Below are 26,877 nucleotides of genomic sequence, written 5' to 3' on the forward strand. Positions count from 1 at the left end.
GATTGCCCTGATTAAATCGGTTATTTTCCCAAAATTAGCCTATAAATTGCAGATGATACCGATAGCTTTATCTAAGAAGGATACACAATTATGTACTTCAGCTTTCACCAAATTTATATGACAAGTAAAGAAGCCAAAGATACATAGGAGTTGTTTGCTACAAAGTAGAGAAACGTTGGCCTAGTACTCCCAGATATAGCTGCCTTTTCTCAAGCTACATTCTTTAGGTATATCTCGGATTGGTTATTGGGCATTTCTAATTATACAAACAAGGTGTTGGAAGAAGCTTTATTTCATCCATATGCACCAGCTGCATTACTTCATCTACCAAAAGCAGCTATTCCTGCCAGTATACATAATAACTTGATTTTTCAGGATACTTATGCTGCTTGGAGAAGCATTTATAAAAACTAACTACAGAATATACTGTTACCAAATATATTCCTTTATGGGGCAACCGAGACTGCACACCATCTTTGCAGAATATTTGGTTCACGCATTGGAGTTGTAAAGGGCTAAGTGCAATCCAAGATGTATTTGATCCTGGTGGCTTTCTTATGTCCTTCCAGCAACTATAGGAGAAATTCCATCTTCCAGCAAAACATTTTTTCATGTACTTGCAAGTTCGCCACTATGCACACACCAAATTACCTCAAGGTATCAGCACCACACAACCTCTGTCTAATGTGATAGATTCTTTGCTACGGATGCATTCTACATCTCTCTAATGAACTCGATATCTGTACCCCAATTTATTACTGAATGACCCTGATAGATTATGGCAATATCTTCAAGTTAGATGGTCAAGGGACCTTCCTGAAATAGGAAAATTCAAGAAAACATTAGGACCCTCTAGGTTATAGGAGGTCCATACCAAATTCATACATAGAGCTTTTATTCCTCAGAGTCAACAGAAATACATGATTTTAAGCTCCACTGGTCAATGACCGAAGTGTTCTATGGACAATGTATCTAATATTCATACTTTTTGGTCTTGTTCAATCAAGAAGTTCTGGAATAAGGTTTTCAATTTTATTAATCAAACTTTTGATATTAACCTGCCCTTTTTACCTATTCCATTGTTATTTGCACATTTTGAAGCATGGAAAGACGGAACACGTATACGGCATATTTTACCACTCTTAACCCTTGTAGTTACGATAGCAAAAAAGCTTATCCTTGAAAATTGGATTAGGAGGACAGCCTCTTCCATTGAGGAACTTAAAGCAATGCTATTGAAACATATCTATTTTGATAGGCATAAAGTTCTTTCTGATATTGAACAAGGTGTGCGGAGATTCTATACAAAATGGGAACCTAACCTTCTCACTCTCACATTTCAGTTGCAGAGTGTGTCGAAACTGGATTATTGGCTGAGACAAGATCAGTTTAAAATTGAATCGCAGCGACACCATTTTGCGACTGGCCGCAAGACGCCATTTTGCGAATGGCCGCCTAATCGCCATTTTAGATAAACTCATACTTTAGTACATGTGGCGATAATACTATTAGCATCATGTGATTGCATCCGTGACCATCGCCATAAGTTACGGTGATTCACCAAAAGCCCATTTCATGATTTTACATATTATAAAGGATATATTTCAGAAATGGCTTTACAGTATGCCAAAATTGGATTGCATTAGTTGAACAGAGCAAATAGCCAAGTGACAACTAGCTTGTGTAGATAAGCTTCCTGAATAACGTCTGCTCTCACTCCAGATGGCCCAGCTAGAATAAACACCTTACATTAGCAAGCTTCCTGCAATGAAATAACTTCAAAGCCTGGAGTGTTATCTTAGGTTTGTGTCTTGTAGCTGGCTTAATTTGCATCCACACAAGAGTCTGGGAGAACAAAAGAGCTTTTCCTTTGAACATGGGAAAGATGGGGGGTGCTGAGACAGGGGGCATGTGAAACTATCATTCTCAGCAATCCACACTGCTAAGTGTTCACTTAGTAAGTGAGATTTAAGTCCACCATTTCCCATACACACAGTAATATGCACAATTGCGCTGCTAACTAGTCGCATATTAGCGAATGCACAAGACCCCGAATGAAAACACTGTTTTATTAGCTTCATGCGCACGCATCTGCCCCAAGTTAACTAGCATCTTTATATCAAACCCTGCATACTCACACAATACATATCCACATAAAAGGTTCCATAAGCTTTAAGGTATAAGAATTAAGTTGTTCATTTAGTATAAATGCTATGAATTAAAGATTGTTTGATAACGAAGGTTTTATACATGCTAAGTAAGCAGTGTTTGGTTTTGTACTGATACGTACTCTTTCCACAGTATTCGGGTGATATCGGTGGGGAGATCGCATCATGCATTCTCGAGTTATGGACCGCAGAGACTTCATGTAACAAAATGTATATGATATAAATAACTGTTAGGATGTTGCATGGGGCAGGAGGGCAGAGACCCCCAGTTGTTGGAGGCTGGGTTGAGTCTATTTGAATCATCCTGTTAAACGCTCTGTAACAGATGCTTCCCCCCTTGAGGACCAATAGCATCAGCAACAAACGTCTCTATTGTCTTGTCTATTCCTGGGGGGTATAAATATGTGTGCTCCAGCACTGGGTTTTTAGTCTTCTTGCTGAATGCTGAGGGACGAGGGGTTTCTTGCTGATGCCTAACATCTGGACCAGAATGCGCTGCGTATGTATACTGTACTTGGGGTCTCTATATTTCCTTTGCGTCTAATTGTGTCTGGATCAAGAGCGTGTAACTGACTGTACTTTTTACTTTGAATAATACTTTGTGCTTCGGAACCACACGTTCCAAGTCTGGAGTCTTTTATTTCTTGTATGACTGCGTACGCAAATTGGCGTCATCCTTAGAGGTTTATAGGTAGGATTTTAGAAGGTACAGGCAGGGGTATATAGAGGTTGTGATCCAATATCGTCAGATGGGGGCTCATCGAGTGAAGTCACTTACCTACTCACACGGCACATACGACTATCGATATCTCAGCAAAGGGTGGAGTGGCCACATGCAGGATTTTCCTGCAACCGCTTTTTTGTGCTGAAAAATCCGAGATTTATAGGTAGGATTTTAGAAGGTACAGGCAGGGGTATATAGAGGTTCTGATCCAATATCGTCAAGTGGCATAAGCAAAGTATTTGAAAATACAATCTGGTATCTTCTCCAATGTGTTGTACGACTAGTGCTTTAACTCTTGACATCTCAGTTTGATTCAAATTTAAGTGGTTTAATACAGTAGTATGGGCAATGCTAGTCTCGCTCTTTTCTTTTATTATGTTCTTCTATTTAAATTTGATCCTGGTTATTCTTTCTCTTTTTTTCCCCTCAGACTGACCTCCCCCCCTCCTTTATTTTTATTTTCAATTTTTTATTTTTCTATTTGTTCAGCTCAGTATATTATTTTATTTTGTTATACAGTATGTTGGGAACAAGAAAAAAAAAAGAACATTAAAATTGACCTTGTGTTTTGATAGTATATATATGGTTACCCATGTTAAGTGATGTCTTTTATGTCTGTTTCACACGTATTCATATGTATTCATATGTATAATAGCACTGATAACATTGTAAATTCCTGGATGATTCAATAAAATGTTTTAGAAAATCAATAAAATAAATTTTTTTTAGTTTTTTCTACATATTTATTTAAATTATTTATTATCATTTACACTCATTAACTTTCATTTTTGTAATGACCATCTCTCAATTATCAATATTGTGCCACTAAGAAACACTGGCCAATGGTTGCAGAGAGAGCTCATTCGGAGTTTGATATCAATGTAAGTTGTGTTTTTTTGTCCACAAACTGCTCTTTTTTATTTTTTAGTGCACAGGTGCAACTTTTTTCAAGGCAACTTGAACTTACGACCCTTTGCACCATGGGGTTTACAGCGGTGGTTGGAGAGGGAGTGCAGATGGTCAAAGTTAAATAAGGGTATGAAGAAGTACAATTGTGTTTTTTTGGAGGGACGTGACTTGCATGTACTGAAATCCTAGTGCAAATTTTTAAAAGGATAAGGATGATGGTTAATGTCTGATTTGTCGAATGTGTCGAAGACACACCCAGAAAGGCAAGATAATAGTGTACTAAATACTAGTTTTTAAAAAATAAAGCAGGAAAGGCTGCTACTTATTAGGGTAAAAAAATATTAATAATATTTGCATCTTATTTAATGAACCTTTCATATGCTCCAATCTGATTAGAAAATTATTATCTGCACTCTCTCGCCATTTACTCTAATATGTATGCATGGTGTACTGCTATGTTTATCATCTTTTGATTCTCACAGTCAAGTCATACCCCTATTCTATTCCTGGTGCATCTACTGCTGTTACTTACATGGGGAGGTAGGTATTTGCAGTTGAAGTGTACGTTTTTGTTTGGGCTCAAAAATAAAAAGTTTCCAACACACCAGTAGCAGCAGCTGCACCTCCATGACACCTTCAAAAGACACACTGAGGTTTGTTCTAAGCTGGGTGTATGTCCATTGACTTAGCACAAAATATACTAATTAGTACAGACCATGATCACACATCCTTATGCCTGGACAAGCAGAAGAAAATATAAAGAAAGTGGAATAAAAAACTTTTGGGTAGTTCAATTAGTTTGAACAGGTTGTTACTATATGTATATACATACTAGCTGAAGCATCTGGTGTTGCATGGGTTTAAATCTTCAAGTTATTAGGATAGGCATCCAAGAACAATTGCCACCCCTCTGTGAAGTTTTCATCCAAATCCATCTAGTGGAAGACCCAGAACAGGCTCCCCGGGTCAAATTTCTGCCCAGCGTACACCAATGGGATGTCCGACTGGGAAATAATGTTCAAGTTATTAAATTAGGCATCCTAGACCAATTGCCAGTCATCCCAGACCAATTGCCACCCTCTGTGAAGTTTTCATCCAAATCCATCCAATGGAAGGCCCAGAACAGGCTCCCTGGGTCAAAGTGCTGCCCAGCATACACCAATGGGAGGCCTGACCAGGACCTCATCCCCTTGTATGTCTTCTGGGATCCAATTTTACCACTCTGTGAAGATTTTGTCCAAATCCATCCAGTGGAAGGCTCAGAACAGGCTCCCCAGGTCAAAGTTCTGCCAAGCGTACACCAACGGGAGGTTTGACTGTGCATAGACTCCCAGGAAATCCAGAATGAAGGAGCAAATGAGTCCTCCAAGGCAGTCACTGCATGCACAGTCCAGTGGGCCAATACATTTCAAGTTTGCAGGAGCTCTTTTTCAAGGCAGGTAACTGTGCATAAGTCTGGGTCTCCCAGAGCATTTACCAGAAGTTGTACTTGCAGTAACAACCAGTCGGCATCAAGCCACCTGTCCACATGCTGTTTTAGTCCAGGCTCCCCATGTGTGCGGCTGTTTGTTGGAAGTTCCATTGATGGTTACTTCAGGTCGGCATCAAGCTCTCTGTCCCTAAGTTATATTTTTCTGGGTTATGTATATTTGCAGTCACGTGTTGGAAGCTTTCTGGAATCTCAAAACGTGTTGGCCCACTGGATTGTGCATGCAGTGACTGCCTTGGAGGACCCATCTAGCTCTTTGTTCTGGTTAGCATGGGAGCAATTTCATGTGAGCTAAAGACATTTTTCTAGCTACATGAGAACTAAAGATCATCATTGCTTATATCTTATTTATCACTCTTAGTGAACTAAGGATTTTATATTTTATTGCTCTATGAGAGCAAAAACTAGAGATTATATATGTTCTACAGCACCATCACATGTATGCATAATATCAAATGTTTTATAAGGTTTTTGTGTATATTGTGTCCAAATAAAATTGTTTTAAGTCTTCACTTTGCACCAGAGGTAATTATTTAACATAGCTGCTTTTCAGTTCCACATATGAAGTTTCTAATACATCCAATCTGAAAGTCACTTTTACAGAAAGTTAGAAAAAGCTTAATTGTCCTTTAGTGATATTGCTACCAAGTCGTTGCAAGCTGGTGCTTAACTGGCCTACTGGCATACAGTATTTTCTTCATCCATCCTCCCTTTCTTCATTTCCTGTCCTACTGGCTGTCATTGAAGGAACTTTTCCTATAATGATAGGAAGCTCATAGCAATTGATTGGTGTAATATCATCATTGTCTGCCAAACCTTGAAATTGATGTATATTGTAAGGAGCATGCTCAGTGACAGGCAAGGGGACAACATACTGGGAGGAGGAAGAAGGAAGCTAGGGAACATAATGGCAGGCTAACTAAAGAGAAGGACAAATAACTGTGACCGGTATAATGACTACAGTAATACACCATATTGCTGGGGCAACCTGTGTCCTGTCTCAGTGTGAAAGAGTCAACCTGGTTTGTGTGTCCCAGTCCTCGACCCTGGTCTCTACCAGGGTTATTCCTGGGACTGACCTGGATAGACTGCAGTGTGAAAGGTGCTACAGGGTATGCAACCAAGACTACAGTAAAAGGATCTCATTGGCAGTTCTGGAGCACAGAAATCCCCTTACATAACTCATATTTGTGAGCCTGTAACAAACCGTCCACTTCTAATCAGTCACACATTTGGCAGGGCAGACACGGGTCCAGTGTGAAAGGGGTCGGTCTGTAATTATTCAGGTCCAAGGTGCAGTGTGACTGTGAAAGGGATATGAAGAGCTGTAGCATAAGTTGAAACTAATTATTTATTTATTATTTATTACCAGTTATTTATATAGCGCACACATATTCCACAGCGCTTTTCAGAGAATATTTGTCCATTCACATCAGTCCCTGAACCAGTGTAGCTTACAATCTATATTTCCTACCACATGCTCACATATACACACACACTAGGGTTAATTTTTGTTGGGACCCAATTAACTTACCAGTATATTTTTGGAGTGTGAGAGGAAACCGGAGCACCAGGAGGAAACCCACGCAAGCACGGGGAGAATATACAAACTCCACACAGGACCGTAGTGGGAATCGAGCCCACAACCTCAGTGCTGTGTGACAGTAATGCTAACCATAACACCGTTTGTGATGAGACTAGAGATACTGTATGCAGTTCGATTCTCCAGAAATCCAGATCCTGAATTTTGTGAATCCGAATTTTGTGAGTCATAGGTTGCAGTTCTGATCTTCTCACGGTTCAAAATTTTTATTTTCAATCCAAATTTTGGATAACAATATTACATGATTTTAGCTGTTTTTATCATCTAAAAAAAAACATCCAAAACCAAAATACTTCAGGGAGGTATGGCAAAACCAAAATACATAGATGAATCCAGATCCAAAATCAAAACATGGGGATCAGGGCACATGTACAATAACCTGGATTGGACCCAGAATTTTAGTGTAAAAGGTATACAGTATTAGAAGTTTCTGTATTTTCTAATAAGTGCAGTTTACATGGTGTCATGTACCAGGTGACATCAAATAGAGTGTAAATTTGAAATGTTGCTGCCTACAGCAACTTCATTTAAAAAACTACCTTGAAAATTCATATTCTACAAGACATTTTCTAAACATATCTGATAGATATGTGCAGTTCAGTTCTCAAGAAATCTGAATCCACACGTATGTCGTGAATCCAGGTAAATCTGAGTTGCGGTTCTGATCTCCAGAGGAGATCCGGGTAAATACAGGTCGCGGTTCTGATATTTTTGAGGTTTGGAATTCGGATTTTAAATCCAAATATCTGGTTTTGGATTGCATAAATTACATGATTTTAGCTGTCGTTAAAACTTTTTGTCTTTTTTTTTTTAAATTCAGATCCAAAACCAAAACACTTGAGCGTGGTTTTACAAAACCAAGGCCCTCATTCAGAGCCGCTCGTTAGCGGCAGTACGCTCGTTCCGAGCGATGTTTGCACATCTGCGCATGCGTACGGTTTTTAGTACGCATGCGCGAACCAGTCAGTGCGGCCAAAAATCGTTTGTACGCTATATAGCGAGTGCCTGCTATTTTGAGTGACAGAATGAGGCGTATGTGGGTGGTAACAGGGGAAGGTGCTTGAAAATGGGGAGTGGAGATCCGAACGCAGGCGTGCTTAAAGGTCAAAATGGGCGTATTATGGGTGTGCATAATTAATACAGCAGCGTCATTGACCACGTCACTGGGTTATTTTATAGCCAGAACTGCTCGCAAATTTGTGGTAGCAAACACCAACCACAAGAATAGCGAGCAGTTCATACGCTGCTCGATGTACTCGATTAATCTAATAAATAGCGGACATGACGTATGGTGCGAGCGGCCAGGGGGCGTTTTTAACAAATAAACGAGCGTATGTTTTGCTCGCTCGTTCAGACTTAGAGGTGTGAACAGACTGCAATTTGCGAACGGATCATTTGAATAGCCACCCCTTGTTTTTGAACGAACGAACGCAAATAGCGAACGGCTCTGAATGAGGGCCCAAATCCAGATCAAAACCTTGAAGGAGATACAGATCCAAAATCAAAACATGCGGGTCGGCACACATCCCTTATATCTGACCAATCTAATGATATTCCCATGAAACTGACAGTTATATTTTGCTATGTCTTTAACAAAATAAAATAAATATTAAAATTGCAATATAGGGAAATACATTTTAATTTAATTTCAGCGCTTGACATATTTTCACTTTACTGTTCCTACTGTATCAAAACTTTGCTAAACTTCATGTGACATTTAAATTGACTCCCGCATCCAGTGAAAAAGACTAATGAGTAATTAAATTACACTGCATTAACTTACCTAGTTAAGTTCAACAGAAGGGGGGAAATCTACACCCAAGGGTTTAGCTATATCGTCTAATTACAGAGCTGCAAAACCCCCCACTTTTTCTTCCTTCTTGGTTTTCCTTATAGGAATTTTGATTAAAAATGCTAATGTCATTACGCAATGTAATGCTTAAAACCAACATCATAATCCTAAATTTTAATTAGTAATTATAATTAATCATTATTTCATTAATGTAATGTTTAGTTGGTAATTGTCTTTGAGCACCTAAGTCCCCAGGCTTATAATCATTTCATATAATTTAATTTATCTCAGGCTCTCATTGCGAAAAATCGTCATCCCTCTGGCATTCTAACTGTTTTATCTGACTTTCCACAGGCAGATTCATATTTCTACACTTGAAATTACATTAAGTAAAATAAAAAATAATGAAACAGGTACATAAATAAATAAATTTTCTTAAAAAAAAAAAAAATTTTTTATCTTTGGTCAACTTGTTAATACATGTTGATACTATGTAACAACTTTGTTATTTGAGAGGGTTGTGGCGCACAGTGTTATTGAATTATTTCTGTTGTAGGTGTAAATTGGTCAGTGTACCCATGTTACTAAGCAGTGAAATCATATACTTGCCATGGTTATTAATCTCACAATTTCACACATACAATAACACACCCTCTGATGTGCAGGACACATAAAGAATTTGTTATCATGTGTGAGATGCAAATTAATTATACATCATCACATTACTTAACACTTGCAATGAGAAAATAAAGATTCCTAAGGCACATCTTTAGGGTGTTCAGATGTCCATTTTTTTCCAGGAGTGATAATTTCTGCATCTATGCTTTTTAATGATTGGATCTGAAAAAAACATGGGTCAGTCTGACCAATGCATACATTAAAGAAGCTCTAAAATAATAATTGTTTTGGCTTTTCCCGGTTAAGCAATTATCTATCACAGGATGTTCCTAAACAGTACAGATCAGACTTAATTTAAAAACCTGCAATTTGTGGGCATTGGTGCAACTCTGGCGAGTTAACCCTTAGACTTAAAGTGGCAATTAGCTTTAATGTTTAACCAGTTTGGTTTTGACATAAAACGAATTGTTGCTTTAAATCTAAAAAAGGGCTTCCAAGAGAAATTCTAGGCTAGGGTAGAGTAACATCCTGTGGGACCACAGCATGTTGGGCATGGCTGCACCCCTTAGTGGGTGGGTCTAGCATGTGAGAAGCACCCACTCACAGGAGCATGGCATAGCACCAAGCAGCTGGGACTAAAGTATTCACAATTAGGATGGAGGGACAGTCCCATAATAGCTGTATTTTTAGCTCGATGTATTTAGACGCTAAAATCTAACGGACATAAATTAAAGTGCAACTACTTTATTTTGTAAGTCTTTCATGTAAGTAACACATAAACAAAATCTATTTTTTGTTATAGAGATAGATGAATGAATTACTTAATTTTGACATAACATCAGGTCATCTTAAACACACACATATCCTAACCCACTGCTCCATGCTCCTACCTCACTATCTACCCCATCTGTGTCATCCCTGTCTGTCTGCCCCTCCCCTTTAGAATATAAGCTCTCATGAGCAGGGCCCTCGTCTCTCATGTGCTTCTCCTGCCCCTACTTATACTATCATTTACTCCTAACTCCCCAATTGGCACCTAACACTTGGTTGCTGATGCCCTGCTGCTTTTTTTATGCAGCAATGCTTAAAAAATATAGACTTGTCCTGCATTGTTTTGTACTGCTAATAACTGTTTTTTTGTGTGCTCATTTATGTACTGTGTAAGGCTCTGCAGAACCTTGTGGCACCATATAAATAAAGGATAATAATAATAATAATAATAATAATAATAATAATAATAATAATAATAATAATAATAATAATAATAATAAAAAAAAAATTAAATCAGAGGTTTAGATTTGTATAAAACAAAGAGACCATGAATATAAAACAAAGTTGAGGCTGCCATTTTGGGCCATCAATTCCAAGGATAATTCATCCTACAGCCATTTAAGGTGTACTACATAGGATTATCCTGGGAAGAATAGGCAATGCCTGGAACAGATTACACATAATGTGAGAGATGAAAATACTGGGCATGATTCTTGAAAAAATCATCAGAAACATACATTGTTCATTCTACATAAAAATGTACCAGGTGAGGAGGCCATCTGGGTGCACTACATAGGCTTTGTCGAAGTCGAATAATTGCATGCGACCGCAATTCAACTGTTATCGGACAATTTGGTTGTCTGCTGCCCGATTGATGTTGGTACAATCCATGATGTAACCCAGTGTGCGCATGTATCCACAAATTCACAAAACACTAAATAGTGAATAATATACAACACTCTCACACTGACAAACACAATATTCATGCAGGGTTTAGTTTGTAGCAAGAAACAGCTTCTGTATACATGTTTGAGAAAAGTAATTAAAAAAACAATACACCAGGATACTGTGAGTGTTTTACATATAAATTGGGAAGCCCCGCATAGACAAGTATGGCTGTGGCAATTGAAATATAACCCAGACATTGATATGCACAATTGAATTTGTCTGAATTAACAATGGTCAGAGGTTTTGCTTACCAGATACAGTGGCAATGACAATCAGCTGGGGGTCCCCACCCTGCTTGAAAGTGAACCTAGCTGCTTATAACACCTTGCATTATAGTTTTAAAAATATGTTAGTAAGGGATGAAATAAATATATATATATATATATATTTATATATATATATATATATATATAATATTAAATCCATCATAAATAGACACATGTATAAAACACACACACATAGACTCACATGCATAAACACTGCACATTACGCACAGTTGCGCTGTTTATCATAAGCACTCTACAAATAAACGCACCACGCATATTAGCAACTTTATGTAATATTCTCTTACACTTACATATACACAAATTACATGAAAAGGTTCTGCAGTAATAAAGGTTATTACCCAAAGTGTTATTTATATTTGCAATGATGTGAAGTGCATGTTATATGATATTTATGGTTTAGTACATAATAAGTAGATCATGTTTGGTGCCATTCTGATCCGCTGTGTATTTGCAGATCTCCGGTTCTATCGGTGGGGAAATCGCTACAAGCATCTGCAAATTATGAACTATAGGGAATTAGGTGATAGAATGTACAATGTATGAAGTGTTCATTGCTTAGTTATGCGGCAGGAAAAAGTACGCAAAGAGCCACAGCGAGGCTGAACTTCTCAAGCACAAACAGACCAATGAACTATGTCATAACAGAAGACCAAAAATACCAGCTCATGTCCATTGTATTGCCAATTCATGAAAGAGTATATATGTGCGCTCTCTGACCCCAGTCTTGGGTCTTCTTGCTGTGCTGTTGACGGAGGTTTCTTGCTGATCCCGGTATCTGGGACCAGAGCGCGTGCGTATATAACAACTGTACCTTGGGTCTGTATGATTTATTTGCGCTAATTGTCTTTAGATAACAGCATGTAACTATCTGTACTTTTCTTGAATAATAACTTTTGTGCATTGGACCACAAGTGCCAAAGTCTGAGAGCATTTATTGGGGTGACTGGTCATAGCGCTACTTAGCGCCATCTATGTTTAGAGGTTTATAGGCAGGATTGTCTAGAGGTTTATAGGCAGGATTGTACCAAGGTTTAATCAGGATATAACAGTTGGGGGCTCACAGTGTGAATCACGCTATCTGATACATGGTACTCGGTCAGTTGTCTCTCAGCAAAAGGGTGGAGGCGCCATAACAGGAGACGCATTTAGCCGTTGCCTGTTACCATTTTGTTGCTGAGAGCGCACTAATGGTTATTGTGTAAAAGGAGTGCTGATTAGAAGCCAGGGACAAGGAAGGAAAAAGTTTGTTTTCCCTCGTTGATAGAATTGTATGTTTAAAAGGGGAAGACGCATTATTGTGAATGTGACCAGTTGCACAATAGCATACATGTATTTCCGGTAGTGCTGCCACGTGTTTTCAACAAAGCTGTTGAAATTGCATTGTGTTATTGATAGTTAACACTGTTGTAAGTATCTTGATTAGTGTTGCCATACTCTGGGAGAACGTTTATTTTTCTGCGCAGGAAAAAAATGTGTATAACAGTGAGCATTTGTTGGTTTATTGTGTAACACGGTTCCTAAATTTTAAGGGTATTGTAGGACCCTTAAGTGCTAGGCGTAAGGAGTGGCCTAGTGACTCAGTAGCAGCTTACAATTTACTATACACAAGGCAGGTGTATGGGTTGTTATTTTTGTTAGGGATTTGGCTCTCAGTCTGATTACAGTATTCAGTAATCGGTTAGGCTTATTTGAGCACTGTAATTGAACTGCATAGTTTTGGCTAAACTGTGATTGTGAACTGATGAGAGGGTGGACGAAATCAACTGGAAAACAAAGGGTAAGTATTACCCCTAGCAGTTGCAAGGTAATCAAAAAGGGATTTCTGTGTTGAAGCAGCTTCTTCCATAGGTGAGTGGAGGCGTCTAGAGGTCTTCCATAGGGTTTGTGAATACGCCCTGTTTCAAAGACGTCCATAGGTAAGTGAAAGTGCCTTCAGTGTCTTTCACCAGTTTAAATCTTTATTGAAAAATGTAGGGGTTGTCCCAGGATGGGAGCCACGCAAATAGTAGAGATGTTAGACAATGATGTGCTGCTAATGGGAGCGTGCTTGGGTCGGCACACTGTATTATGCATACTAAGTATGGTGCTTATGCAATTAGGTACTGTGATGTATGGTTTAAGATGATGATGAAGAGTGTTAGACCATTTCCCAGAATTGGTAGCTTTGATAAGGATGTATTGAACAATGTCTGAGATCACATCAGTCTGGTGCGTTCTCAAGTGAAAAAGTTAAAATATAATGAATGTTTAAAATTATGGCAGCATGAGGGAGATGCGTGGCTTAAAGGTGTGCAAGCAATGCAAACTAGAGTCACGAGCATGATACCGGAAAGTACACCCACAATGCTAAACTGCGAGGCGTGCGCGCCACATGATAGTGCGCACATGCAGCAAGGTAGCATTGTGGAAGGTATTACCAGTGGTTCATGTGTACCACCTCCGCCCTATGCGGATGTGGGTGCAGGTACAGTTGTTAAAAAAGCCCATAAAAATGTAACAAGTAATTTGTACCCTCTCTTAAGTAATCATAAGGAAAATGTTTATGATGCGGATGATGAGCCTATTGCTATGTCTGCCATTTCCCATGCTGTACACATGTCAGATGCTCCACCACGGCAAGCACAAGTGGTGCCACCGTCTCCATCAGTAATAGTACAAGAAGTGTTAACATTCCCTGCACCTGTAGAGGAAGTTGTTAACCCTATACAATAGCCAGGTATTAAGGTCAAAAGTAGCAGTGCAGCCGGTCTGCATCCTATCTGGACAATAACTGTTCCGAATGGGAATGCGGATGTGAACAGTGTAGTGCCCACCAGGGAGGTAGCAATGCATTGTCCTTGGATAAGAGCGGAGCTAAACTCCATAATGAATGATTTCCCTGATCCTAAAAAGGAATTAGCCAAATGTCAAAGATTTTTAAAAAATTTGGGTAGTTCTCACGAGCCAAACAACAAAGATTGGTGAGTGGTGTTAAGGGCTTGTCTTCCACGCAATACCGATGTGACAAAACTTATCACGGATTGTGTATTGGATGGTGATGTTCCCTTACCAGACTAAGTTAACATTTAAGGCACTGTAACTCAATTTGGTGTATATTTTCCAGTAGTAGTTAACTGGAGCAAAATTTTCACCATAAAACAAAAAGAGAGTGAATCTGCAGAGGATTATTGTAACCGAGCTCTGCAGGCTATCGCCCAGTACACTGGGTTAGAAGATATTAAAGATAGCACTCACCACAGGGGAATGATTATCACTGTACTTATGGATGGTCTACGAGAGAACCTAAAGACCCGAGTTCAGACCTCACAGCCTGGCTGGAGGGGAGTCACTGTAGACACCCTCATAGAATCCGCTATTGAACATGATAAGAACATCTCTAAAAAGAGAGATACCCAGAGCGAGAAACTAATGGCTGTTAGAATCCAAGCTCAAGAAGGAATGACTGTAACATCACATCCAGTAGACACACCTGCACAGCTACACATCCTCACTAATCCTACACCACCGCAAACACAGCCCTACCCCACTTATCACACACAACCACAACTCCCATACTATTCACAACCAACATATCTCCCTCAATATCCTTTCCCATACCCACCACCTTTCCCTCCTGCTCAACCCATCAACCCACACAGCAATCCTTTCATCCACCCCACTCACAAAAGTGCTTTAATTGCAACCAACCAGACATGTGAGTAGGAACTGTACAGCGTAGAGGGTAGGACCCCCTAAACATGGAGTACCTGGATATCCCCATAAGGGATATACACAGAGACCAGCAAATGTACAACAGGCACCAGCTACAATTGTGGCCATTAATGCTTTATTGGAGAGCGGGAGTCAACGCTAGGGGTCAGGTCATACCTGTAGTCTACAGATAGTCAGGTTAATGGGAAGTACTAGGGAAGAACCGGTAATGATGGTTGATGTAGCTGGTACTAAATATCCTTTTCTTGTAGACACAGGGGTGACCAGGTCAGTGATAAAATCTCCCATTAATTTACAGGTAACCAACGAGACAGTACCAGCAATGGGTGTAACAGGTAAAGTGCAACATTATCCTTTAACAAAAATCCACAGAGGTCACTATCGGGCCATTGCATACCAGACATTCATTTCTCCTGGCAGCAGTGGCTCCTCTAACCTACTGGGGAGGGATTTGTTATGTAAGATGGGATGTGTCATATATTGTACCCCTGATGGTGTATTTTTAGATACCCCAGAGAAAGTTGCGCACGAGGTGAGGGATATGCTGGACACTCCCCAAAGGATAATGTATTACTCTACCAGTTTAAGTGAGAATCTATCTCAGGTAGATCAAATGTTGTCCCAAATTCCAGATTCACTTTGGTCCAAGGATGGACAGTATACTGGATTAATCGCAAACATAAGTCCCGTAATGGTATATTTAAATAGTGGTAGGCAAGCTCCAAAAATTCCCCACTACCCATTAAAACAGGAGGTAGAATTAGGGATTTATCCTATAATTGAGCCATTGTTACAGCAGGGAATTTTAGTTTGTACAGCTAGTGTAGCCAACAGTCCCATCTTTCCTGTAAAGAAGAGTGGTGGGAGGGGTTATAGGCTGGTACAAGACCTTAGAGGGGTTAATAAGGTGGTAATTTCCCATAGTGCCAAATCCAGCTGTCACTCTCATGCATATCCCACAAAATGCAACCCATTTCACTGTCATTGACCTCTGTTCTGCTTTCTTCTCTGTGCCGCTTCATCCTAACTGTCAATACCTATTCGACTTTACATACAGGGGTGTACAATACACATGGACACGATTGCCCCAAGGTTTCATAGACAGCCCCAGCATCTTTTTCCAGGCCTTACATGACTGTTTACAATCTTTTCAACCTGCCAATGGATCTGTTCTAATACAATATGTGGACGATTATTGTTATGTTCTGATTCAATTATGTCATGTTTAAATGATACTAAACTTTTGCTGCTTCATCTCTCACAAACAGGACACAAGGTTGCCAAGGACAAACTACAGCCATGCCAGTCCAGGGTTAAATATTTGGGACACTGCCTAACTCAGGGGTTATGACATCTCACAAACGACAGAATCCAGGCCACGCAGAACATGACACTGCCGCAGAACCAACAGCAAATCCGTAGCTTCTTGGGAATGTGTGGATACTTCAGAATGTTGATCCCAGGTTTTTCTATTTTGGCCTTGCCATTACAGGACTTAGGGCCTCAATCAGAGGCGGTCGGAGGATGCAAGCGGTCGCTCAGAAACTGGGCGGCCACTGGCATCCTGACCGCCCACTTCTGTTGCAACCGCTAGGGTGATGGTCGCGATGGTCATTGACCATCGCATCCATCGGGGCTTACGACGAGACCCTAGGGTAGGGTCTCACTTGTCGTAAGCCCCGGAGAGCTTCTGGCTCTGTCAGAGCTGGAAGCTCTCCACTGACATCACCAGTGATGTCAGTGGGGCCTCCTCCAAACGGCAGGCGTTCTCATGGGAATGCCTCCATTTGGGCTGCCACCCCCCCGGCCTGCCTTCCAAACGGGGCAAGCTGTCAATCAACATCGACAGCTCGCCCCCTTTGGAAAGAGACCCGCTACGACTGGTGCTGTTGGTCATAGCGGGTCTCACGCATGCGCACGAGGGAGCCGGCTCCCTCGTGCGCATGCGCACTGGCAAAACATCGAGGCGGCCGTGCGGTCATAGAACGTACGTCCACCTCTGAATAAGGTCCTTAGTCTCTTCCTCAAAGCCTGATCGTGTCATACACACAGAGGAATCAGAGCAGGCTTTCCTTAATTTTAAGGAGAGTGTGACAAGAGCACCTGGAAATACCGGATTATGAAAAACCTTTTGATTTGTATTGTATGGAAGCCGATGGTTGCGCAGCAGGCGTCCTCACACAAAAACATGGTGATGCCAGTAGGCCCGTAGCATACTACAGTCCACAGTTGGACACTGTGGCAAGATCACTCCCAACGTGTTTAAGAAGTGTGGTAGCAAATGCTCTATTGGTCAGTAAGAGTGAGGATGTAGTACTAGGCCATGATATGATTGTCTATACTCCCCATGCTGTATCTGCTTTGCTAAACTCTGCCCAAACCAGACATGTCTCCTCAGCTAGGTTCAAAAAATGGGAACTAGCCTTAATAGCACCTGCAAACATCACCATCAAAAGGTGCAGTATGTTAAATCCAGCTACGTATTTACCATATGTGCAACATGATGCACAAAGGGTGGAGAGAGGTGAGCCACTGGCAGCAGGTGAGTTCTGCAGGTATATTGAAGCACATGATTGTATGGAATATCTGAATCAAACCTTTACCACAAGACCTGACATATGGGATACACCTTTAGAAAATGTAGATTTGACATTATACACGGATGGGAGTTGTCATAGACAGACTGACACTGGAAAGTTATGTACAGGTTATGCTGTTCTAAATGATGAAGACATCACAGAAGCTGAACCTTTAGGACCACCACACTCGGCCCAAGTGGCAGAACTGGTGGCACTAAAGATGGTGTGTGAATTAGCGGAAGGTAAATCTGCTAATATCTATACTGACTCTAGGTACGCCTTCGGAGTAGTACACGATTTCAGTGCCTTATGGCATCTGAGAAAATTTATGACAGCAGCAGGCACACCAATTGCACATTCCAAACATATAAAAGGACTATTAACAGCAATCAAATTGCCAATGGCAGTGGCAGTAATTAAGTGTAAAGTCTACACATGTGAAGATGATCCGGTGTAACTGGGCAACAACAGGGCAGACGAAGCTGCAAAATGGGCAGCAGGGTTAAAAATTAATGTACCTACTGACCAAATCATGACTTTCCAAACAATTGATATGCTGAAATTAATTGAGATGCAAAATTTGTGTTCTACCCAGGAAAAGTCAGTCTGGAAGTCCAAGGGATGTGAGCAAGAGTCCGCTGGATTCTGGAGTGACGGACAAGGTAAGCCAGTGGCTTCCAAGGCATACTACCCCAGCCTGGCTGAGGCAGCGCATGGTCTGACTCATTTGGGAAAGCAAGGTATGTGCAAATTGGTGAGAGCCTACTGGTGCACACCAGGTTTCTCTTCTCAATCATAAAAGAGAGCAATGTCCTGTCTGACCTGCTTGAGAAAAAACATTGGGAAAACGATCCCTACCGAACCGTCTCACATTCCTCCAACTGACGGACCTTTCCAGGTAATACAAATTGATTTCATCCAATTACCACCCTGCAGGAATCTCAAGTAAGTATTAGTGTGCACTGATGTATTTTCTAATTGGGTTGAGGCATAACCAGCTGCCACTAACACTGCTGCATTTACTGCCAAAAAAATTGTTCAGGAGTTTGTGTGCAGATACGGTATCCCTAAAATTATCGAGAGTGATAGGGGTACTCATTTCACAGGTGATGTTTTTCAAAATATGTGTAAGCTGATGGGTATTAATAGTCGACTTCACACCCCCTACCAACCGCAAGCCAGTGCCAATGTGGAGAGGATGAACAGAACTATTAAAAAATAACTAAGTAAAATCATGGCAGAGAATGGACTAGGATGGCCAGAAGCATAACCGTTGGTCCTACATAGCATAAGGACCACTCCTAGACCCCCTCTAAATCTATCCCCCTTTGAAATACTGTTTGGTAGACAACCTCATTTGATTATAAGCCCGCTGGATGATTTAAAAGGTAACAACGAGGTAACTGTAAAGTATCTTATATCAATAATTAAACAGTTAAACAGCAACAGCCGAAACTGAAATTGTTGTCCCATGATATGCCTGAAACAAACTGTCATGATGTTAAACCTGGAAAATATGTTATGATCAGAAATTTCTTGCATTCAGATTGTTTGACTGATCATTGGGAGGGTCCATATCAGGTGTTGCTGTTGAGTTCCACACCTTTTCGAAGGTGGCCGAGAGAGATACCTGGGTCCATTCCACTCACTTCAAAAAGGTCAACCAACTGGTGGAGAAACAAGGCGGAGACGAGGCTGATAACTTGGACCTGTCGATCGCGAGCTTGTTCAGGGAGGATTAAAAGGTGGCAGTGAGATACTTGAGCTAAAGAAATTTGCAGGTCCTTGTTGCAGCGATGGACTGGTCTGCTGTGTTCATTTTAATATTCTCTTCCAGAGTTTCCATAATCCTGGTTTGTTCGGGGATTTCTGGTTTCTGTGATGGGGGACCGATAGAGGAGATGGGAGCTGATGGCAGAATTGATGGAGTACAGTCGAAAGGAGGAGTGCTATGCCAATCAGGGGAGTGTTTGACCAACCTTAGTACTGTAATTGTTAAGAGATCTGCTATTTTGGATAATCAGAGACAGTGTGAAGGTCTATCATCTGAGGACTATTGTATGTGTGAGTTCTGTGGGTCCGTAATTGATGAGAGATGCATCCAATGGTGTCAACCCAAGTATAATCAGTATTGGGGTGGGTATCCTTTAGAGGATTATCACACCATGGTGGGCAAAATTTTGAACCAAACCGACTATTGGGTGTGCTCTCACGTGCCACAAGGATAGCATAATGTAAGATTAGTGCCCTTCCCATTAAATATCTCTGAAATTCTAGAATTGCAAAAAGGGAAGACACTGGACAGAGAATTTCTTAATACCAAACCACCCCATTTTAAGCTCCACCAGTATCAAGTAGATAAATCACTTTTATGTTTAAACATCACCAACTCCAATGAACTAGGAAGTTGGGAGGTGACTGGGAATAATCAGACGATGCCCTTCTCACTAAGAGCTGACCGTGAGCATATGAATTATGAACTGTTACGCAAAAGTAGGTCAGGTGGAAGACACTTCCGGTATAAATATACACTGAGTTCCACCAAAGAAATGGTTGGTAGAATACCAGAAGGGTACTGTGCTAAGATTATACAACCAGAAACATGTATTTGCCAGATGGGAGAACCTGAGATAGGATTATTTGTGAGGGAAATGTGTTTGATGACCATGATGCATACTATTCCTTATGTTCTCCCCGATGATGTATATTTTATATGTGGAAGGAAAACATATAAGTGGCTCTCTCTGAGTTCTGAAGGTTTGTGTTATCTGGGAAGAGTAGTCCCAGAGGTTATGACCCTCACACATGTTGAAATGCTTGGTATTCATAAAAACACACCATCACCATATCTTCACACACAGTATGAACACAGAGACAAAAGAAATATGATACCTGGTGATGTGCATAAAGCCACACAGTTAATTAGTGAGACAACTGGCTTTCAGGTTTTGGTAGCACTAGATCCCACCAGGATCGCTCGGGGTACACTAAATTTTAGATATATCCAAGATCTTGCTAAATTAATAGATAATATCACCCAGATGTATGATGACACATTCAGGTATACAGGTAGGGAGTTGCAAGCATACAAGAAAGAACTGGTGCAACACAGACTAGTGTTAAATTATTTAACAGCTGTCACTAGAGGGTATTGCATAACTTTGGCCACCCAATTTGGAGTAAAGTGTTGCACTTATGTCACAAATGATACCAGCGACCCCAAGGAGGTGATAGACTGTAAGATGGATGACATTCTGCAGTTAAAATGGGAATTTCGAAAGAACCATAATGCTTCAGTGTTTGAAGTAGAGGAGAAGGTAGAGGAATGGGTTTCATGGTTGAACCCAGTGAAATGGTTCTCAGGTCTAGGAGAATGGGTCCAAGAAATGATTGCAAGCATAGGTAAACTCCTGATCCTCATACTGGTTGTCATCATAGTAATTGGCATATGTGTAAGGTGTGTTCCTACTGTGTTGAAGTGTGTAAAAATAAGGTAAACCGGAAGAAAGAAATTATGATGGTGGTCAGTAGTGACAATATGAATAATGAGGTAAATGTAGAACTGTATTTCAACCCTGAATTAGAATGTACCCTATAATAATGTGATCTTGATTTGTGTGGTTGTGCATAAATATATCATTGATGTTATTTTAAGTCATCGTAGGTAATGCAGTCCCAATCCCCCTTCCCAAACTTCCTTTATAGGTTAGATGAATTCCCACATCCTGCCCATGGTCCCTTAAGGATCCACAGATGGTGTATAAGGGTTGTTTCACCCTCATAGAGATGCATTATCTAATGGTTCAAATGACCAAACTGTGTCATACCATAATAACATTAAACGGTATATTCTCATGCATGGCTAAACAGATTCAAAACAGGTTGTGATAGCGTTTGATTGGCTATCAAAGGGTGGACTGTCGAAGTCAAATAATTGCATGCGACCACAATTCAACTGTTATCGGATGATTTGGTCATCCGCTGCCCAATTTATGTTGGTACAATCCACGATGTAACATTGCGTGCGCAAGCACCCAGTGTGTGCACGTATCCACACATTCACACAACACTAAATAGTGAATAATATACAACACACTCACACTGACAAACACAGTATTCATGCAGGGTTTAGTTAGTAACAAGAATCAGCTTCTGTATACATGTCTGAGAAAAGTAATTAAAAAAACAATACACCAGGATACTGTGAGTGTTTTACATATAAATTGGCAAGCCCCGCATAGACAAGTATGGCTGTGGCAATTGAAATATAACCCAGACATTGATATGCACAATTGAATTTGTCTGAATTAACAATGGTCAGAGGTTTTGCTTACCAGACGCAGTGGCAACGACAATCAGCCTGGGGTCCCCACCCTGCTTGAAAGTGAACCTAGCTGCTTGTAACACCTTGCATTATAGTTTTAAAAATATGTTAGTAAGGGATGAAATTAATATATATGTATATATATATATATATATATATAAATTAAATCCATCATAAATAGACTTACATGCATAAAACACACACACATAGACCCACATGCATAAACACCGCACATTATGCACAATTGCGCTGTTTATCATAAGCACTCTACAAATAAATGCACCACGCATATTAGCAACTTTATGCAATATTCTCTTACACTTACACATACACAAATTACATAAAAAGGTTCTGCAGTAATAAAGGTTATTACCCAAAGTGTTATTTATATTTGCAATGATGTGAAGTGCATGTTATATGATATTTATGGTTTAGTACATAATAAGTAGATCATGTTTGGTGCCATTCTGATCCGCTGTGTATTTGCAGATCTCCGGTTCTATCGGTGGGGAAATCGCTACAAGCATCTGCAAGTTATGAACTATAGGGAATTAGGTGATAGAATGTACAATGTATGAAGTGTTCATTGCTTAGTTATGCGGCAGGAAAAAGTACGCAAAGAGCCACTGGGAGGCTGAACTTCTCAAGTACAAACAGACCAATGAACTATGTAGTAACAGAAGACCAAAGAAGAAGAACCAATTAAACAATACCAGCTCATGTCCATTGTATTGCCAATTCCTGAAAGAGTATATATGTGCGCTTTCTGACCCCAGTCTTGAGTCTTCTTGCTGTGCTGTTGACGGAGGTATCTTGCTGATCCCGGTATCTGGGACCAGAGCGTTTGTGTATATAACAACTGTACCTTGGGTCTGTATGATTTATTTGCGCTAATTGTCTTAGATCACAGAGTGTAACTATCTGTACTTTTCTTGAATAATAACTTTTGTGCGTTGGACCACAAGTGCCAAAGTCTGAGAGCATTTATTGGGGTGTGCGACTGGTCATAGCGCTACTTAGCGCCATCTATGTTTAGAGGTTTATAGGCAGGATTGTCTAGAGGTTTATAAGCAGGATTTTACCAAGGTTTAATCAGGATTTAACAGCTATGCTGTCTGGGATAAGCAATACATGTAAATAAGACATACAAGGGTAAAATTAAAAGTGATTCACAGGATACCCACTGCATACTTAGTTCCATGTGTTGTCTATCAATCTATCAGCTATCTTGCCGTAATTGAGCTGGTACTCACAAACCGTGATCTATTATTTTTTGACCCTTATCTTTTTCTTGAAAGAAAGTCTGGCATAAAAAAACAGTAGATCCAGGGAAAACATATTTAGTGAAAAATCATTCTCCTTACTAATCATAAATCCTACAGAAAAACAATAGCTCCACTGAAAGTGGCAAGCTAACTCACAGTCTTATGAAATATTTGGTGGAACATTCAGATACATTTCCATTTACTAGAAGTTCATCATACAATATTTGTAAAATATATTTTTGTATTGACTAAAGTATGACTTATTTTCTTACCAAAAAGCAAGCAAGATGGAAATAGAACAAAATCAGCTCTTTAATTTCATGACAAAATTAATGTTTTGATGAAATAGGTTTTCAAAATAGTTTTCAAACTTTTCTTGGGATTCCTGGGATCTGTTTTATCATACAACCCTACCCAGAGATCTTTAATATGCCCCCACCCCACAAACAAATAACATTAATGCACCATTTACCTCACTCCTAGATAATATTAGTAAACCACCACCCTCAGATACCATTATTACACAACCCACCCATACCCAGATATTTACCTCTCTTTGAAGGTGTCTTTCTGGTTTTATAGAGTTTATCTTTGGTGCTGAAGTGAATCCAGTGTGGGTGTATGGTTCCCAAAATGAATGTTGTCTTGTTGGTTAACATCTTACTTGGATATGAGCTACATAAAAAGAATACTGTTCAATCATTATTTTTACAGTCTAAAAAAGTGGGGCATTTATTTAATGCTTCACAGTTTTAGATAAATTACTATAAACTCTTGTAGAATAAAAAAAGCAGTAAAAATAAAACAAAAAATAAATGTAAGAAATATTCAAATAGTAATAATAATGTTGTTCACATGGGTCTAGAATTCCAGCATTCCTTACTATAATACAGGTTGAGTCTCCCATATCCAAAATGCTTGGGATCAGGGGTATTTTGGATATTGGAATATTCCGTATTTTGGAATATTTGCATAATATAAAGAAATATCTTGGGAAAGGGACCCAAATCTAAGCACATAATGCTTTTATGTTCTATATACACCTTATACACACAGCCAATACAATATTTTCAAAAATTTTGTGGTTCAAACAAAGTTTGTGTACATACATGACATTCACTTATGTTTCATATTCACCTTTTACACAAAGCCTGAAGGTAATTGTGTACAATATTTTTAATAATTTGTGCTTTAAATGAGGTTTATGTACATTGAACCATCAAAAAGGAAAGGTTTCACTATCTCAGTCATGCTAAAAAAATATCTGTGTTTCGGAATATTTGGATATGGGAGACTCAACCTGTAATCTGTTGCTGTATACTGAATGATGATAGTTCAATATGATGTGATACTTGTGCATTCAAAGGCAAGCAAACATTAGAAGTCTCTCACACTTACTAATTTAATCTAAGATGAGTCTGCATTCTATCAAAATATAATTTTAAGTTCAATGTTTTAAGTGATAAATGTAAGGACTGCCTGAGGAAACATACAGAACACATGAAAGCCCTGAGTGAATGGAATGGTAGATAGTTTTGTCTTTTATCTTTATTGCTACTGGGGCTCAGAGCGAAGCTGTTCTCCCTCATCTGAATTTTTATAATGAGCTAACTTTATCATATTGGTACATTATTCTTTTGTAGATTGGCTTCTAACAGATGCCATATATTTTAGACAAGAAACAACGGGGTTTGTAAGAGTTTTCATTCTTAGGTCAGGGATGTAACTTGGTCCCACTAAAGCAGATGTTTGTCTATGAGCGTAAAAGTGGTCAGTTGAATAGAGGATCAAGGGATGTGGTCTACTGAGGACCCACCACCTGGTGAACACTGACACTGTGAGCAACTATTGCAGGATCTCTATGCATCAGATGACAACAAAAACATCTGCCATTCAGTATGTTTTCATTGGCTTACACACAGTCTTTGAAACTAATTCCCTTTAGTCCTGCTATTTGAAATTGGGTTCCCATTTAAAGACTGATAAAAGATTTTTTTATTATTAATATTCAAACTTTTATTACAACAAGAAAAATGTTGTTTTTTTAGTACACAAAAGCAATATTTTAATTTTGCTTATTTTATTTTTCCAAAACTCTTTTGCACAATCTATTCCGTCTACAAGTTTAGATCAGGAAATCTCTTGTCACTAGTGTATAGTGCTTTGAATTACTGTGGCTAGAACAAAAAATGGACTTCTCGTAGGTGGACCTAATACAGGAGGAATTAAAAAAATTCAGTAGCAGCATCGGAAGTAGGATGCTAATCTCCTATTGTATTCTGAACCCATAATACAGTGCAAAGGGTTTGAATAACTATTGTTATTACATTGATTACCATACCTATATAGATATACAAATAACTATCCAATACATTTTCAGCAGTTGTTTTGGTTTTTGTATCATTTGTGATGTTGTCAGACAAATAACCAGACAATAAATTGTCATTTCAACTGGTGTATCTTAAAAGTGCACTAATTAGTGCAAAACTCTTTTTTTCTCTATTTGTCACTAAAGCTAACCAATCAGTGCATCCATGGTTGTAACTACCATAGGTGCAAGGGGTGCAGCTGCTATGGAGCCCACAGCTTTGGGGGGCCATCTTCCTTGTGAAAGTATTGTTGTATACAATTTTTACTATTGGGTGGTATATAGGGTCCCTTACAAACTCTTGCTATGGGACTTTCAAATACCTAGTTACACCCCTGAGTACATTCCAATTGTAGTCATTATTGTATTTGGAAGCCCCAATATGAAATTTATTGTATTAAATGTCAGTTATCTACTAATAAAAAAAAAATATCACCATAAAGAAAATTATTCCTTAATGAATTATAGAATGGTTAACCCATGTAAATAGTTCAGATGATAATGCAATGAACTGTATTATCTAGAAAAATGACTTTATCAAATTGTTACAGATAGCTTTCTTACCTTATCACAACGTTATAGACTTTGAAGACAATATGTAAGGTCATAGCATTGGTAAAACAAAAAACTACTATTATGAGTCAGTAAAAATAGTTATGCTTAGAGGTGGCCAGATATAGATAAAAAAAAAATATTTACATATTGTTATAATCCTACATTGAGCATGGACACAAATGGTACTCAAACAAACCCACATCGCTGAGAAGATTGGACAAAAAAAAGAAGCAATGCTAGTGCCAGTGTAAATAAAGCAGATATATGTAGTACTGGTGGAATGTCATCTCCCTTATTTATATTTTACAATATTTGTAATGGATTGCAAATATTTGGAAGTAGAGTACAATGGAAAGCAATCTGCATTTTGCAGATTGTGCTGACAAACACAATCAAATTGGCATATTATAAAACAAAATAAAATTTCCATAAACTACTGTACTTGCAAAGTTGCGATGATGAAGGATATACACTCATACAACTACATGCAGCAAATATTTTTCAGTCACACTATAAAAGTCTCTCCCAGTAACTGCATCTTAGAAGCATAACTTCCCCATCCCAGCATAATAAAGGACATTGACAACACAATAACAGAAGTGCCTTGGTTGCCAGCTCTACATCACCTACAACCTTACAATACTAGCACCAAGAGCATCTGTTTGACATTATAATATATTGCCAAGGCACTCATGATGATGGACAGGATAGCTACCCACATCTAAATCAAATGCCACAGGTATTGGGGACAAAAATATCTGGGCTC

Source organism: Taudactylus pleione, unplaced genomic scaffold (genome assembly GCF_031769625.1).
Source record: "Taudactylus pleione unplaced genomic scaffold, aTauple2 ptg000135l, whole genome shotgun sequence".
Taxonomy (NCBI): domain Eukaryota; kingdom Metazoa; phylum Chordata; class Amphibia; order Anura; family Myobatrachidae; genus Taudactylus; species Taudactylus pleione.